The sequence below is a fragment of the Bidens hawaiensis genome, unplaced genomic scaffold (genome assembly GCF_021521415.1).
Source record: "Bidens hawaiensis isolate Kalapana, Puna unplaced genomic scaffold, B.hawaiensis_p1.1 tig00023607_1, whole genome shotgun sequence".
NCBI lineage: Eukaryota > Viridiplantae > Streptophyta > Magnoliopsida > Asterales > Asteraceae > Bidens > Bidens hawaiensis.
The window spans coordinates 276850-292496 of NW_027493696.1; the positions used below are offsets into that span (position 1 = coordinate 276850).

The following is a 15647-nucleotide window of genomic DNA, read 5'->3' on the forward strand; positions in this document are numbered from 1 at the left end:
TTAATAATAATTCAAGTTAATTGCATGGGACATGTACATAAATATTTGATCTTGATTATGAATGTTGTTAAATGAGTATGCAATACTACAAGGATGATGTAAAATATAATTGCATAGAAATGATCACATAAAATACATGAAACGAAAATTGATATTAATTAATAATATTATAAAAATATATAAATTTAAATAGAAACAAAACTAAAAATTTAAAACAGGTCTGGTTTTCGATTTTGAAAATTAACAAATGTTACAACGGTGGTTTTCTAGTGTGGCGGTGGTGACATAAGTAAGAGAGAGAGGGGGTGATGAGTCTTTTAAAGAGTGAGTATAAATATAATTGTTATCATTAAAATGTTTTTTTAATAAATAGATAGTATGGCCAATTTGCCCTCATGTGCAAGGCACACGACCGTGTCGTACCGATCATGCAAAAATCTAATTTTACTTATAGACAGAGTAAGTCAGGTATCGAATCCAGATGAGCATGTGGTCAACACCATTCATTTGTTCGTTTATTTAGTTATATTTACAAAACAATTATAAAGAAAAACTTATGAAGTTTTTTCGAGTGCTGATCATACTAGCAGGTTTTGTTTGGAAACAACAAACCCTTAAATGAGTTAAACAATTAACGAGAACAGAATCACACCTAGGGTTCAAGCATGCAACTAAATAGTAATCTCATGTTATTTGACACATTAGTTATTGATAAACAAATTTGGTTAACTGTTAATCTATTTTTAGGATCGCTAATATGTGGCACTGGTTATCAAACGGTCTCTGCCAGTATGACTCACCTAAGGGTAATTGCATGCTTTATTGACCTAAACTAATGTAACACCCCGGCTAAAGCGAATACGCCCGGGTGCGACGTACAGATTGCCCAAAACACATGTGACACTATTAAGTGGCAATAATATCATTAATTCATTGATGATTCAAATAACAAGTACTTTTGCAAATAAGAAAAATTACAAGAAAATAAATAAGTCAAACACTTTATTATTGATAATCTTATTTCTAGTGTCTTCTCTTGTTTCATCCTCTAATAAGTGTACATGTAACATATGTATAAAATAATGTTAACTAACTTAATAGTTGGTGAGTTCCCACAGTTTTTATATAATACATAAAAACCATACAATTCCATGAAACTCGTGAAAGCAAATAAGGTCCTTTCCAATTGGGATTGTGCACCAATGTACTCGGTTAATGAGGCTCTTTTCCACTCATAACAACAAGGTCTTGAGTGCAAAGGGGGGGGGGGGGGCGTATGATCATACTATATTGAAGTAATCTATGAGCAAGTAAAAAAGTAAGCACACAAGTCCATGTATGAATTGTAGTTTGTAAGCAAAATCATAAACAATTGGGTTTTTGTAGGATACATATGCTACCCCCAAAACAATAAAAGATTAAAAAAGAGGGTTGTGAGAAACTCACCTTTGAAAATTGAATGACAACTTGGAAACAAAACGGAAAGCGCGTTATATGAAACCGAAGGATCGAATTTCGCGAGCTAAAATAATAAACACAATAATTACTAACTAAATAATGGAAATTACATGTCGGTCTTAAATTTCATGTATTATTGTTTGTATATATAGTTTTACCCCTTTTAAAGTATATTAATATTAAAGTTTAACGGATTTTAACGAGTTATTATTATAATATTATTTATAAGTTTTATATTAAATTTGTATATAATTTTTTTATGGGATTCTAGTATTACCGCTATATTTTAGTTTAACGATTTACAACAATATTATATTATTTATATATATATTTTACGAGTTTTAATAAAGGGTTCGGGTTTGTAAAAATTGGATTCTTGGATCAAAATGCTAACGGAAATTAAAACAACTTTTATTTAATCGTAAAACTAAGTTTTATTTATTTTGTATAATTTATAAATATATATTTAATTTATTCTAACTAATGAAATGGTTTTTAAAAATAAAATGTTAGATCTGCAGTGACCCGAGTTTGAACCCGGGTCTCCATGGCATCAACAACAATACACAACCACTAGAACAGGCTGTTCTGTTGTTAAGAGATGGAAACAAAAAATTTATAAACAAATTGTTCAACTTCATCTTCTTCACAGAAAACCCAAGGTGTTCAATTCTCCATATCCCGACCATGTTTGATGGATTTAGGTTCGGGGTTTTGTTTGTTGGGTTAAAACGAATCAAAACCATGTATTAATTACCTTTGAGGGTGCCGGAAAGTGAAAGAACGATGAGTTAGCCAGAATAACTTGGACGAGCAAATTGATGATTAATAAGTGTTTGTTTGTGAAAAAATTATGTATGTAGCACGTTTAGGTGGAGGTTAGGATGCTATTTATAGTTCTAATTGGACCGTTGGATAATTATTTCGAGTTATTGAGATTTTAATATTATCCGGCGGTTTAGGTGATTAGTGGGTGTTAAACGAGTTGTTAATGGTGAAGTTAATAGCGTAATAATTTTATAATTAGTGGAGACAACGTTTCGATGCATTAACGGATTAAAACGAACGTTAAACGGTCGTTTTAGAAGTCGCCGGAAGTTGGCTTGCCGGAAAAACGCGAGAAGAGAGAGAGATAGAGGCGGCTGTAGGGTTTTTGTTTTAATATTATATTATATTTTTAAATCATATTTACACATTTAACCCCTGAATTATCAAGACCTTTATGTTTAGTTTTTAAACTTTATGTAAACTTTAAACCTTTGACTTTTTAAATATACTTAACTAGTTTAAAACTTACTACATTTTTAATATCCTTAGATTGTTTACGTTTCATACTCGTATTGTTTGGAAATTGTTTATCTTATAAACTTGTATAGCTTGGAGATTCGTTAATCGAATCAAACAAATAGAAATGAACGAATAATAACTATAAGTCATTGTAATTAATATCAAATAATAACGCCAAATACGAATTTATTGAAACGACACAATGGGTCGGTTTAACGAATACAAATACAAATATGAATAAAATTGACAAATGTCACAACTAAACAGTAAACCCTATGAGACACGCATTACAACAATTGACAAACTAATCGTTCTAATTGAAATAAACCTTAACTGATTGAACGCACAACCTTACGAAACAACAATGTTCATAGATCATAAATCAGTAACTACAATAATTCATTTCTAATACATGAGAAACAACTGAAAAGTTACAATCCTCTACATCCCGGGAATGACGCGAGACGAATCGGCCGCTGATGATCTTCGATTAGTCTTCGGCTATTGATTCATGATGGTAAACTACGAAACCCGAGGTGATTGGAGATGATGTGGGTCTCCCGGAATCACCCATGTTTGTCCCTCAAAAGGCTGGAAGTGAAGACACCTGATTAGGGTTCGTAAAATATAAATATAGGTCAAAACTCGATTTTTCACGTTTTTATGTCGATCGCGTATCGCGATGGATGTATGCTCATCTGGTAGGATTACACGACCAAAGATAACCTCATTTTTGGATTCCTCTCATCGATAAACCCAAAATTCATATATTATGCGTCTCATAACTCATTTTCTAGCCCAAGAAATGCACGTTTTACTTCTTGGTCATTTTTGTCAATATAAAAATGAAGTTTAAACGTCTAACAGCAGTTGACTTCTCAATATAAAAACCAGTCTTCTTTTTTAATAACCATCAATAAACTATAACATTAAAACAGCAGATTGCTTCTTAATGATTGATTTTTTTTTGTATGATAAAAAAATCATAAATAATTGACATATCAAGTATGACGTGTAGAATTCTAAAACTTTTAATAAACTTTCTTTGTAAGTCTTTATATAACTTTGACTTGTTCCTACACAACTTTTTGACTCGTTTTTTGTGTCACAGATGAAACATTCAAGTCTCGGACGACAAAATAAACTTATCAAATTCCTAACAATTTTATTCTTAAAAACACAAAAAAAATCATTCATAAGCTTACTATGTCATAAAACAACGCAAGCTATTATAGAATAATCTGCATAATTATCACCCAAGTTGATAAACATGTTCAAACTAAAATTTACTAATTCTCAAAAACATCTAAATTTGCGATATAAAATATAGTTGGAATATATAATCAAGCTTTTATTTGTCATGCAAAGTTTGCCTTCAACATTAACTTTACCTTTTTACATGTAGGTAAACAGAAAAAAAAACATCAAATTTTGTTGAAATTAAAAGACATTAAAGTTCATTTTTAAATTTAAACTATATGTTTTATCAAATAAAATATCCAACAAAATTTTAAAACAGTTATCTCAAAACAAAACAGGGGTTAACCCTAATCAACATTATACGCTATTTTTCAAACTCTCGGATCATATGCTATATTCATCTTTACCATTGATTTATTATCGAGTACACCAGAATAATACAAATATCTCCGCGTTAACCTTGGAAAGCAATTGGCAACGTCTATTTGTACCACGGTAGTGCTCAAATCGCTTTTAGGGCAGTGTGATTACACACGACACAAGTTCAATTTTCATTATTGCTTTTGTTTATTTAATTGTTTTGACAGATTACTCCAACAAATTTCATTTGATGTATAAAATCTCCAAAACCAGTTCGTACTCCGATCCAAACTAACACCAAAAATTAGCATCGAACGTCCCATTTTAAACTGTACAGTAGAAAACCCATTTCAACTCCACCTAAAATGACAAAGTCACACGACACCCGACCCACCCATGGTGCAACCTCCAGATTTACCATCAACAGCAATACCCAGAGCTATGAATCTGATAACATGCAAAAACATGACTAAACATAATAACCAAAAGAAAAACAGAACAAATGATTAAACGTTAAACCAAAATCTAATTTTACGTTTATATGCTCCAAAATAATTTTCAAGATTAATGTTTTTGATATCCTAACTATTATTATAGATCATATTCTGACCTGTACAAAAAAAAACCAATTCAACTACAACAAAAATGGCCCATTACCCGTCCACCCATATTGCAACCTCTAGTTTTTAACATCAACAGAAAACCTACTTCTCTTGCCATATCATAACCAGTTGTGTCTACCAAACCTAAGAAATCTCATAAGATGAAATAGCATGATTGGGTTGATTGGCCATCAAATAATGAGATGTTATATAACAATCTACAAACCAATAAAAGTTCAAAAGCCAAATGAACACGCTGCAGTAAATAAAAGTATTCATATAGAATATCTGGAGGCTCAAAACATTCATAATACTAAAACTAAAGCTACAGGAATGAAACAAACGTTGATTTTAAACTTAATATTCAAAAAAACAACAATCTGACCTTAAAGAACCAAAACTGATGACCTAATGATGATGATCACTTCTTTCTTTTCTTGTTCCCGAAAGAATCACTCTTCTTAAACCATTTAAAATCATTAGTAGTCTCTGCAATATTCTGCTTCTTCCCGCCCTTCTTCCCACCAAACCCATACTTTGAATCCCGGTTTTTCCTCTTATTGTTTACGCCCCCCTTACGGTCCTTCCCACCACCTACTTTCGCCTTTCCACCCGACCGTTCCCACGGGTTCACCCCGGCTCGTTAGTTCTTCTTAGACTTGTCAGACTGTTTTCCACTTTCAAACGATAAACCCATATCGCCATCCTTGTCACCACCCGCAACCCGCTTTGTTCCCTTTGTTTCCTCCATTTCTTAACCGACTCTGTTTCTTCTTTCTTCATTTTGGCCAGTTCTTTTTGCTTCTCGGATTGCACTTCCTTGGCCTTCTTCTTATTCTCCCGGGCCTTTATTCTTTCTTCAGCCTCTTCAATTCTTCTCTTTTCAGATAAAAGCCGTCCTTTAAGCTACTCCATGTGCGTGCCGGTTTTCACCATTTCAGCATAATAATCAATAGGGCGAAGAAACGGGAGGCCCATAGGTCGGATTTTTATAAAATCTTGACGGGTGCCTTCAAGAGCTTGCGTGTAGAACGCGAGCTCACGTGCCAGGTCATCGTTAACGTCTACTTTTTGGTCTTGGTCAATGTCAAGTGATAGTTTGTGTAACCAGTCAACATCCTCGGGCCAGCTTATGTCCCCGAGTTTGTCAAGTATAGCTTCTTTGTTGTATATGGCGTTTTTGATGGCTCAGTTAGTTTAATGTCCTCGTCACCTTCGGATTCAGATTCTGATTCTAGGTCGGATTCGGATTCGATTTCTGGGTCAGAATCAGAAGCATCAATATCAAGATCTTCGGGTAACGTCTCTAACAACTTAGAAGTAGGCTTTTTATAGCCATTTAGTAAGCTCTTACAGTTAAACAATAACCAACTTAATAAGTTATTAAACTAATTAGTCCAAATAAATTAAAACTGCATGATTAGAAATGACATGGTTTGCATTTTTCATATATAGTTTGCGGTTACTAGTTCGATTTCTTTTTTTTTAGCTTTTAAAAAAATACTACATGTTCCAAACATGTAATTAACCTCGGAAACAATGTTATCAAACATGTATATATAATATTAGATAATTTGTAATAACAAACAAACAAACTTGCCATTAACCCTAATGTGTTCTTATTCATAATCAACGAAAACCCTAAAAGGATGAACTTTCAGCAACAATACAATTAGACAGAACACTAAGTTTCTAAAACCCAAGATTAATGATGTGCAAAAGCAATATATTAATAGAAGTGCATACATGGATCAATGAAAACAAAAAGCAGGCAAATAAGTAGCTGACCTTGCTAGCTAAACAGTAAACCCTATGAGACACGCATTACAACAATTGGCAAACTAATCGTTCTAATTGAAATAAACCTTAACTGATTGAACGCACAACCTTACGAAACATCAATGTTCATAGATCATAAATCAGTAACAACAATAATTCATTTCTAATACATGAGAAACAACTGAAAAGTTACAATCCTCTACATCCCGGGAATGACACTAGCTGAATCGGCCACTGATGATTTTCGATTAGTCTTCGGCTATTGATTCATGATTATGAACTACGAAACCCGAGGTGATTGGAGATGATCTGGGGCTCCCGAAATCACCCATGTTTGTCCTTCAAATGGCTGGAAGTGAAGACACCTGATTTGGGTTCGTAAAATATAAATATAGGTCAAAACTTGATTTTTCACGTTTTCATGTCGATCGCGTATCGCAATGGATGTATGCTCATCTGGTAGCATTACGCGACCAAAGATAACCTCATTTTTTGATTCCTCTCGTCGATAAACCCAAAATTCATATATTATGCGTCCCATAACTCATTTTCTAGCCCAAGAAATGCACGTTTACTTCTAGGTCATTTTAGTCAACACATCTTGTTCAGTTTTAGCATCTGGTTTAGGTTTCTTGTCCAAGCTCTTCCCGAATCCTTCTAACACTTCCCAATACTTCAGTCTATGCTCCGGTCTTCCCGAGATATCATTCCATGGTCGTACAAGTCTCCAAGTTAGCGTCTTTAACGATCAATGATCTGAAATACAAAAGCATGTATGAAGTACCAAAGTTCTAACAAAATACTCAATAAAACTAAACAGTTAACATGCTAATATGTATACAAAATACCTAAACACCAATTACTTTTCAAGTGAGTGTACAACATAATCTATTTTAAATAACTCTTGGATTGTTATTACAAAGTTCTATAATTGTCCAAGAGTTGTATGGGTTAATACTTGATAATTCATGTAACATCCCCAAAATTTCGATCTAAATTTGGCAACTTAGTAAAGTTGAATCAAAAATATTTCAAAATAAGTAATGGAAAAATTATATAAGGAAATAAAGTATTCCATGAGTAAGTTCATCCCACATAGAAAGAAGAAAGAATGTGGAAGCATTTCACATGGGTATAAATAGAAGAGATAAATCCATCTCACATGGAAAGTAAGAAAAACACGGAAGCTCTTTATAAGGGGATGAGTTTCCATAGTAATACTCTTATATGTCAATATGCACCCAGTAGTCCTAGCCGAGGGTGCGAAGCACCCAAGCGCACGGGCTTGGGCTATGGGCGCAATGTGGCGCTTTGATGACGCACTTCGTATTTTTGGAAAGTAGAGGGACCGAAATGAAATTTAAATTCTTAATCATTCGTGCTACGCGAATGAACAAAAAGCTAGGTTAATATCGAGGATATAACTGGTTCGCGCTACGAGAAGCAACAACCTGAACTACTTCGACCTACGAGAAGTGACCATTATGCATGTGTGACACGTGTAGACACGTGGTAGCACATGTCAAACCACGTGGTACTACCGACGATGACTCAGCAAACATAAGGTCGGTTCGGCCAAGCGAATGACCGGATGCATGTTCCTTCGCTCGACGCGAACCAACATAAAAATTGCTATAAATAAGGAGGTTTACGGCACTTCCCATCTCACTCCAAAACGCTTTCTCTCACACATATAACCTTGTTTTGCATTTCGAGCATCGTAATACGTGCCAAGCCCCGAAGTTCTGACGATTTAAGCCCCGTTCGCGACATAGAGTAAAAGTGATGCTCGTACAAGCATATCTGTATAAACTCAATACCCGTGTAAGGTAGAGGCTCTGCCTAAGTTATTATTTTATTATTACATTACCTGGCTAAGACCCTAGTCGGTGGTATAGCCTAGACCTTGATCAAATTATAAGTACCAAGGTTATAGTTAAAATAATGTTTCTTTATAATAAAGAAACATAGAATTTTATATACATGAGGATATAGTTGAAATATTGTTTCTTTAAGATTAAGAAACATAAGCTTTACATACAAAAGGGTATAGTCAAAATAGTTTTATTTAGTGAGTAAGAAAAATAATAAATTATAAACAGGATTATAGACACATGACGTTTCTTGTTGAAGAAGAAACATATTATGAATGTTTCTCCATGAAGAAGAAACTTAGCACATGATTGGTAAAAAAACATAAAGACTTCATGTCTAAATATTTTATTCAAACAAATGATCAATCAAGGTTAAAGTTATCATAACCAGACTAAAGGTCTGAAGTTTGATCAAAAGACGATTCGAATATTTATATAAACTTAATTTATATAAACTTATTTTATTATAGGTTAATCATCATTCATTCACAAAGGTTTTCAAACTAGATCACCACATCATTAAGAATAGACAATCACATGTGAATACGTTAAACCTTTTAAAATCAGTCAAGATAAACGGGTTGTTTATCTTAACAAAGTCAGGCAAATATTTATATGAGATTACATGATCTCTAACATAAAGATTTAAAGGATTACGTGATCCCTATTATATACAAAATAGAAAATAAAACAACTCAGACCGAGTACGCATGTGTCTGGATCCAAACATATATGTCTAGTCTATCAATCAAAGCTACGTGGCCGTAGACTAGCAATCATAACCAAGTTCTCCAATGGGCTTTTGTTCCTAGAGAATCATAATTATGTGTGTATGTCAAGTGCTATAAATGCTAGAAATAAGAGACAATTCTGCTGAGATTGTTCAAGAAAACTATTTTGTCAGTCAAAGATTTATTAAATGTTTTTAAAGTCAACGATTCACCAGCATATCGCTGACGTATTTCCACCCACGTTACATGAAATAAAGTTAGCACATATAGTAAGAAATTAGAGTCACTCAAGGAGTATATGCTTGCTTGTGGATATGACTCAGTTTTAATTATTAAAATATTACAAACAAGATCAAAACAAGGTTTGTAAATCAAAAACTTGGGTATTTATTATCCGAGAAGTTTTTAAAATAAATTAGTATTTTATTTTAACAAAATTATTTCGCTAAATAAATCGCAGCTCTTATATATTTACAAAACAGGTACCAATTAGTGGTCATACGCCTAGGCCCTGAGTCGGGGTATGACAATTCAAGGTTGATCATTTACTACTTAACTAATCTTAGAGGCTCAAGTTGGGTTAGATGGTTTTCTTATATATGATAGGTTGTTTGCTAAAAGTGAAATGGAAATAATTAGGTGAGTCAATAGTTAATTAGTGATTCAAATTGACCGTTAAAAAAATGCCTTTAGGGTTTTAAAATATTGGCCTTCAGTCTTAAAAGCCGGGAAAACCTTTTCTCAATGAAATTCATGTGCCTTTTAATTTTAAAAGTCTCATGCTCCATAATTGTGGTAAAATTTGGAGTTTTGATACATGCTCCATAAAAGATAAGTAAATACAAAGAAATATAAAAATCGGCATGCTAACCAGTCAAATAAATATAGAAATGGTATAGAAAAGTGACAACTTAAATGAACAAGGTTAAACAAGTTGCCACGCTTAGTTTTAACTTTTAAGTAAAATTTTTGAAAGCATGTAGATAAAATAAAATGTCTTAAATACATATTCAAAATTATATATAACTAAATACATAAAAATCATACAATTTCATGAAACCTAGTGTAGTAATAGCGCAACCCATGTCTTTTCCAATTGGTAACAACCAATGCACTCAAATCGGGGTCCCTATTCAACTCATAGCATCGAGGTCCTGACTGCATAGAGGGGGGGGGGGGACGTAAGATCATACTTAATGAGGAAACCATGAGCACGTAATCTTTGAGCAAGTAAATTGGATTTCATTCGCCCCATGGTTGGGAATTGATGATTGGTTTTGTCTACAAGGATTTTGGATTTGTTCATAATGATCAAATTATATTTGGCCTTGTTTCAACTTTTCCAGTCATATGATAACGAATTATAGTTTGAATATATAAAGCGAAGTAAAACTAGTTTTTTTGTAGGATATGTATGCTACCCCCAAAACTAAAAGCATAAAAAGGGGTGTGAGAAACTCACATTTAAATCGAAGCTAAACTTGAGATAACAACCGAAAGCATGTTTAAGGAAAATGAAACGATCGAACCTCACGAACTATAATTAAAATGGAAATACAAAATTTAAAGACTAACTATCGGGATTATAAAAGTTAAATAATATTAGTTTTAGGAAATAGATATTATTTTAATATATATTTCATTAACTTATGACAAATGGGGACTTAGGGATTTTTTTTATTACATAAAATGAGTTTAACAAAAATGTATTAAAGTTTATATAAATCATTTAATGTTTATTAGTTGAAAAATGATTTATAGATATATAATTATAACTTATTAATATAAGATTATATAATACTATTAATAACAAATTATGATTAAATGTTTTATTTTATTCTAGTAACATAATTAATTGATTTATTAATTAATAAACTTAAATGTTTTGAATGAATTCTTTTAAAGAATTATAAATATTAGTTTATGTTAAAATAAAATAAACAATAACTAATTTACTCAACTATTAATTCAAATATATGAAGTATGTTATTTTTATTATAAGATATATTTCAATAAAAGGAATTTTTATAAATCATTTATTAAAAAAATCTATAAGTTTATGATGACCAACGGATCATAAGATTTAGATAAATATATATATTCATGTTTGTTCTTGTAAAATAACTAGGTTTGATCCAAGATTTAGAAAACTCAAAGTGTTTATCTTGGATATCCATGATCATAATGATTCTTAAAACCAAAATTTAAGATTTTTTTGATAGAAGTAACATGATCACGAAGAACAACTTATGAACAAGTATGAACATTTAATGTAAAATTAAAACCAAAAACTATAAAATGCATAAAATGTTAAAAAATTACTTGTTACTTTTAAGCTTAAGAAAAGAATGTATTGAGGTATGAAAAAGATGAAGGATTAGTTCTCCTTTTAGTAAGATTAACCCATCAAATCATTGAGGTGTGAAAAAGAGGTGTGAAAAAGATGAATCGATTAACCCATCAAATCATAACCATTTTCAGTAAGATTAGCTTTGTTGGATTCGTTTTTACCATACAAACTCAGATCTATCATTTCTCAAATCAAACCGAACCTATACGAACGATTTCTAACTATAAACGTACCTTGAACGAGTCGAACTACGAACACGGTTAAGCCTTGATGTTGTTTTGGTCCGTCACGACGTTCCAGCACCAACAAGCTCGGGTTTTCGCCTTCGGATCTTGGTTCGGGTCGTGTGTGTTTTGGGTGTGTGTATGGAATATGTGAGAATGAGGATTAAAGGGTGATTAATGGTATTTATATTTAGGGATCATGGGCTTAAGCCCATGGACTCTCCTTTCTTCTTTCATAACCCAAGTCCATAACCCATATCCATTACCCAACACTAGCCCGACCCATACCAACTCCTACTCTATTTATTTATTTCCCGATAACCCGAGTAAACTTTCCCTCTATTATTAAGTAATATAATTAATTTCATTTTGGAAATTTCGGGATGTTACAAGTCTTCCCCCCTTAAAGAGGTTTTGTCCCCAAAACCTAACTTATTCCCTATAAAAGGAAAACTCCTTATATTTGCACACTTTATTGAATCGCCTTTGCTTTCTGGGTTATCCTTCTTACTCCCGACTTTGCAGCCATCGAATGGTGGTCATGTGTTTTAGCTATTTAAGGTAGCTCGTCCATGAGACCCTCGATGTACCAAGACTCATCTCATCCTTCCAAGCTTCGATTAGTACTTTTAACACTATTGTCTAAAACAACCTTTCATCATAGCATAATAATCATTCATAACCAACCTCAACATATTACACGTCACTGATAAACATAAGTTTTAAACCTTAACACAAAACAAGTCCTTAAGCAAAAGTAACTTAATAAAACCATTGCATGAGCAATTATTCCTTCATCAAGTGTTCCTCTCTGCAGTTTCCCCAAGTCTTTATCCTTTCGCACCTCCCGCCCCTGATTCATTGCAATCCCTAGCCATGTGGTCAGCTTTTCCGCATTTGAAGCACTTTGGACGATCAGGGCATTCTCGAGAATAATGCCCACTCTTTCCACACCGATAGCACCTGTCTGTCCCAGTCTTGCATTCTCCCCGGTGCACTCGCCCACACGTCTTACATGAATCCATGTTCCCAACCTTGGCCTTCCTCTCATCAGTTGTTGTCACCATCTCGCCAGACCGCTTAGCAGAGGTAGCCCATTTCTTCTCCTTCTTTTCCTCCACCACCACATCGTCCTCAGCCAGGTCAGCATAAACCACTTCTGCAAGTTCAACAGCAGAGTCAAAAGTAGCAGGTTTATTTGCCCTGACTAACATGCGGACTTTTTGTGGCAATCCCCTCACATAACATTTGATTCTCTGGACCTCAGTGTCAACCATATCAGGCACCAACCTAGATAGTCGGTTGAATTCAGTAGTATACTCACGATGCGTCATTGTACCGGCCTTTAAATTCAGGAACTTCATCTCCGTCCTTTCAACCTCGGCATCTGCACAAAACTTCTTCATCACCAACTCTTTCAGATCGTCCCATCTCAACGCCTTGATCTCATCCCTAGTCTTTCTCTGCTCCACACTTTCCCACCAATACATAGCTTCTTCCTCAAATGACTGAGTAGCATAACCCACAGCCTGGTCGGGACGGCATTCGCTAATGCGGATAATCTTGTCCATAGTGGTTATCCATTGGAGAGTAGCGATTGCGTCTCCCAACCCAGTCAGCTTTGGCGGGTCACATCCTTTGAAGGACTTATAGTTGCACCCATCTTGGCCTCTTTTCCTGTCATCGACCTTCACAGACTTATCCTCACACGAGGCCTCTCTTTCTCCTTCCCCATCCTTCCTACCATCACCACCTGCCCCTTCAGCAGTTCGTTCACGGCTTCCAGCAGATCTTTCGGGATTCAGGTTCTTCACAGCAGCAACTACAGCTTGAACAATGGCTGCTTGAACTGCAGGGCTAAGTTGAACCTCTTCGTTGTTATTCTGGTCCCCTCCAGCTGCGCTTCCTTCATCTTCGGTGTGGGAAGCTTCTTCTACCGAGGGTTGCCGGACAAGACGAGGCCTGCCACGACGTCTAGTGCGACCCCCAGTTCCAACAAATTCCCCAGCTCCAGCCATTAGTATTCTAAAAGGGAAAACACAAACATCATCACTCAAGGAACTATTTAGTACAAGGATAGCAAGGCTAACAGGTAATAACAGTGGCCAGCTGTGACTAGCTGATCACGTTGCTTTCCGTGTCCTATACACTTCCCTTTATGAGTCTATATGTGCTGGTTCTACTTAAGCAGTTAGTCAAATCAAACAATCAATTATTCCTATCCCTGACGTTCACATATCTTTTCTTTCTCATCAACATATATCATTTAATCATACACTTTACCTTTACTGATCCTGCTTGAGCGACACATGGCATTCTTGAACTGGCATGTTCTTTCTTTTCTTACTTAAACCCTATTCTCTGTTCGAGTCTAAGCATGTAGGATGCTTAAATCTCTCGAACTTTGCTCTGATACCAACTTGTAAGGCCCCGAACCCGGTAGCCCTACTTTAGCGTCGGATTTACTCATAAACACAGTTCTTACAAATCAGAGTTCATTAAAACTTTCGCGGAATATAAAAACTTTCATAAAACATTTCGTAACAAAACACATCTTGTCTTAAAACATCATTTTGTCTTTCAAAATTAACGAACATTAACTTAAACGTCTTGAGTCTTCCGATGCCAGCCTCTTATTCAGTGCCACGTGTCTCCTCAAGCGAGCTGCCTCATCCTACTCACCTGCGTGCATACTAAAAGTCAGCTACGCTGAGTGAGTTCTAGTTAATCGGACGCCACACAATACATACACATACATACATATCCGAAGATACATATCCATACTTAACCAATTACCCTTCTGTTCTACATACATACATATCTACAATCACTAACCTCAGCCTACCGAGAGTACGTTCATAGTCCGCCGTCTATACCTGTACTCAAGGTCGTGAACACGTAAAAGGTCCGCCGTCCTTACCTATGTTCACCATTCATGGTACGTACAAGGTCCGCGATCCTTCCCTATACCATCATACATCCACAACACGTACAAGGTCCACGATCCTTCCCTATGTTGCAACCTAATTCATAGCACATACGAGGTCCGCAGTCCTCCCCCATGCTAAAGCACGTATAAGGTCCACAGTCCTTTCCTGTGCTGACGCCTACCTATATTACGTATAAGGTCCGCAGTCCTTATCTACGTTACGTATAAGGTCCGCCTTCCTTATCTACGTTGGCGTCTATCTCCTATAACACGTATAAGGCCTACCGTCTCTATCTACGTTTATATCTATCATCTACATCACGTATAAGGCTTGCAGTCCTTAACTACGCCATCACCAGCCGAGTCTATGTCCGACAGAAGCTAGAGGGATTTGCCATCCTAACTTACTATGTCGAACGTAGAACTCACATACCATTCGTGTACCTGTATACACATACTTCACATATACAATAATTACATTATAGCATAAAAACATTCTAGGCGTTCTTTACATCCTTCATTTAACAACCATACCCCTTGTCGTTACGTGCAATATCCGAAGATCGTTCACGCCCCGACAAGTATTCATTTGTAATATTCATACATCTTCGATATATGATATTCGTACCTTTATTTTTAACCTGACAGTACGCACAATATCCGAGGATCGTTCGCGTACCGACAAGCAATCATTCATATCCATCACATATATCACATATGGCATACACTTATCACTTAGGATAAATGTATTAACAACACATCGAGTATGCACACAGCCCCGAAAACATAACAAGGAATGGGGCTAGAAACTCACCTGAACTCTGCTTCTTCCTCTGATAGTTGTAAATCCCTT

At 34.9% G+C, this 15647-nt stretch overlaps 1 pseudogene; it reads right to left on the reverse strand.

Annotated features, from left to right (window-relative positions):
- Positions 1-5210: 5210 nt before the first annotated feature.
- Positions 5211-7018, reverse strand: LOC143567676 (putative rRNA-processing protein EBP2 homolog pseudogene; annotated as a pseudogene).
- Between the last annotated feature and the right edge of the window lie 8629 nt (positions 7019-15647).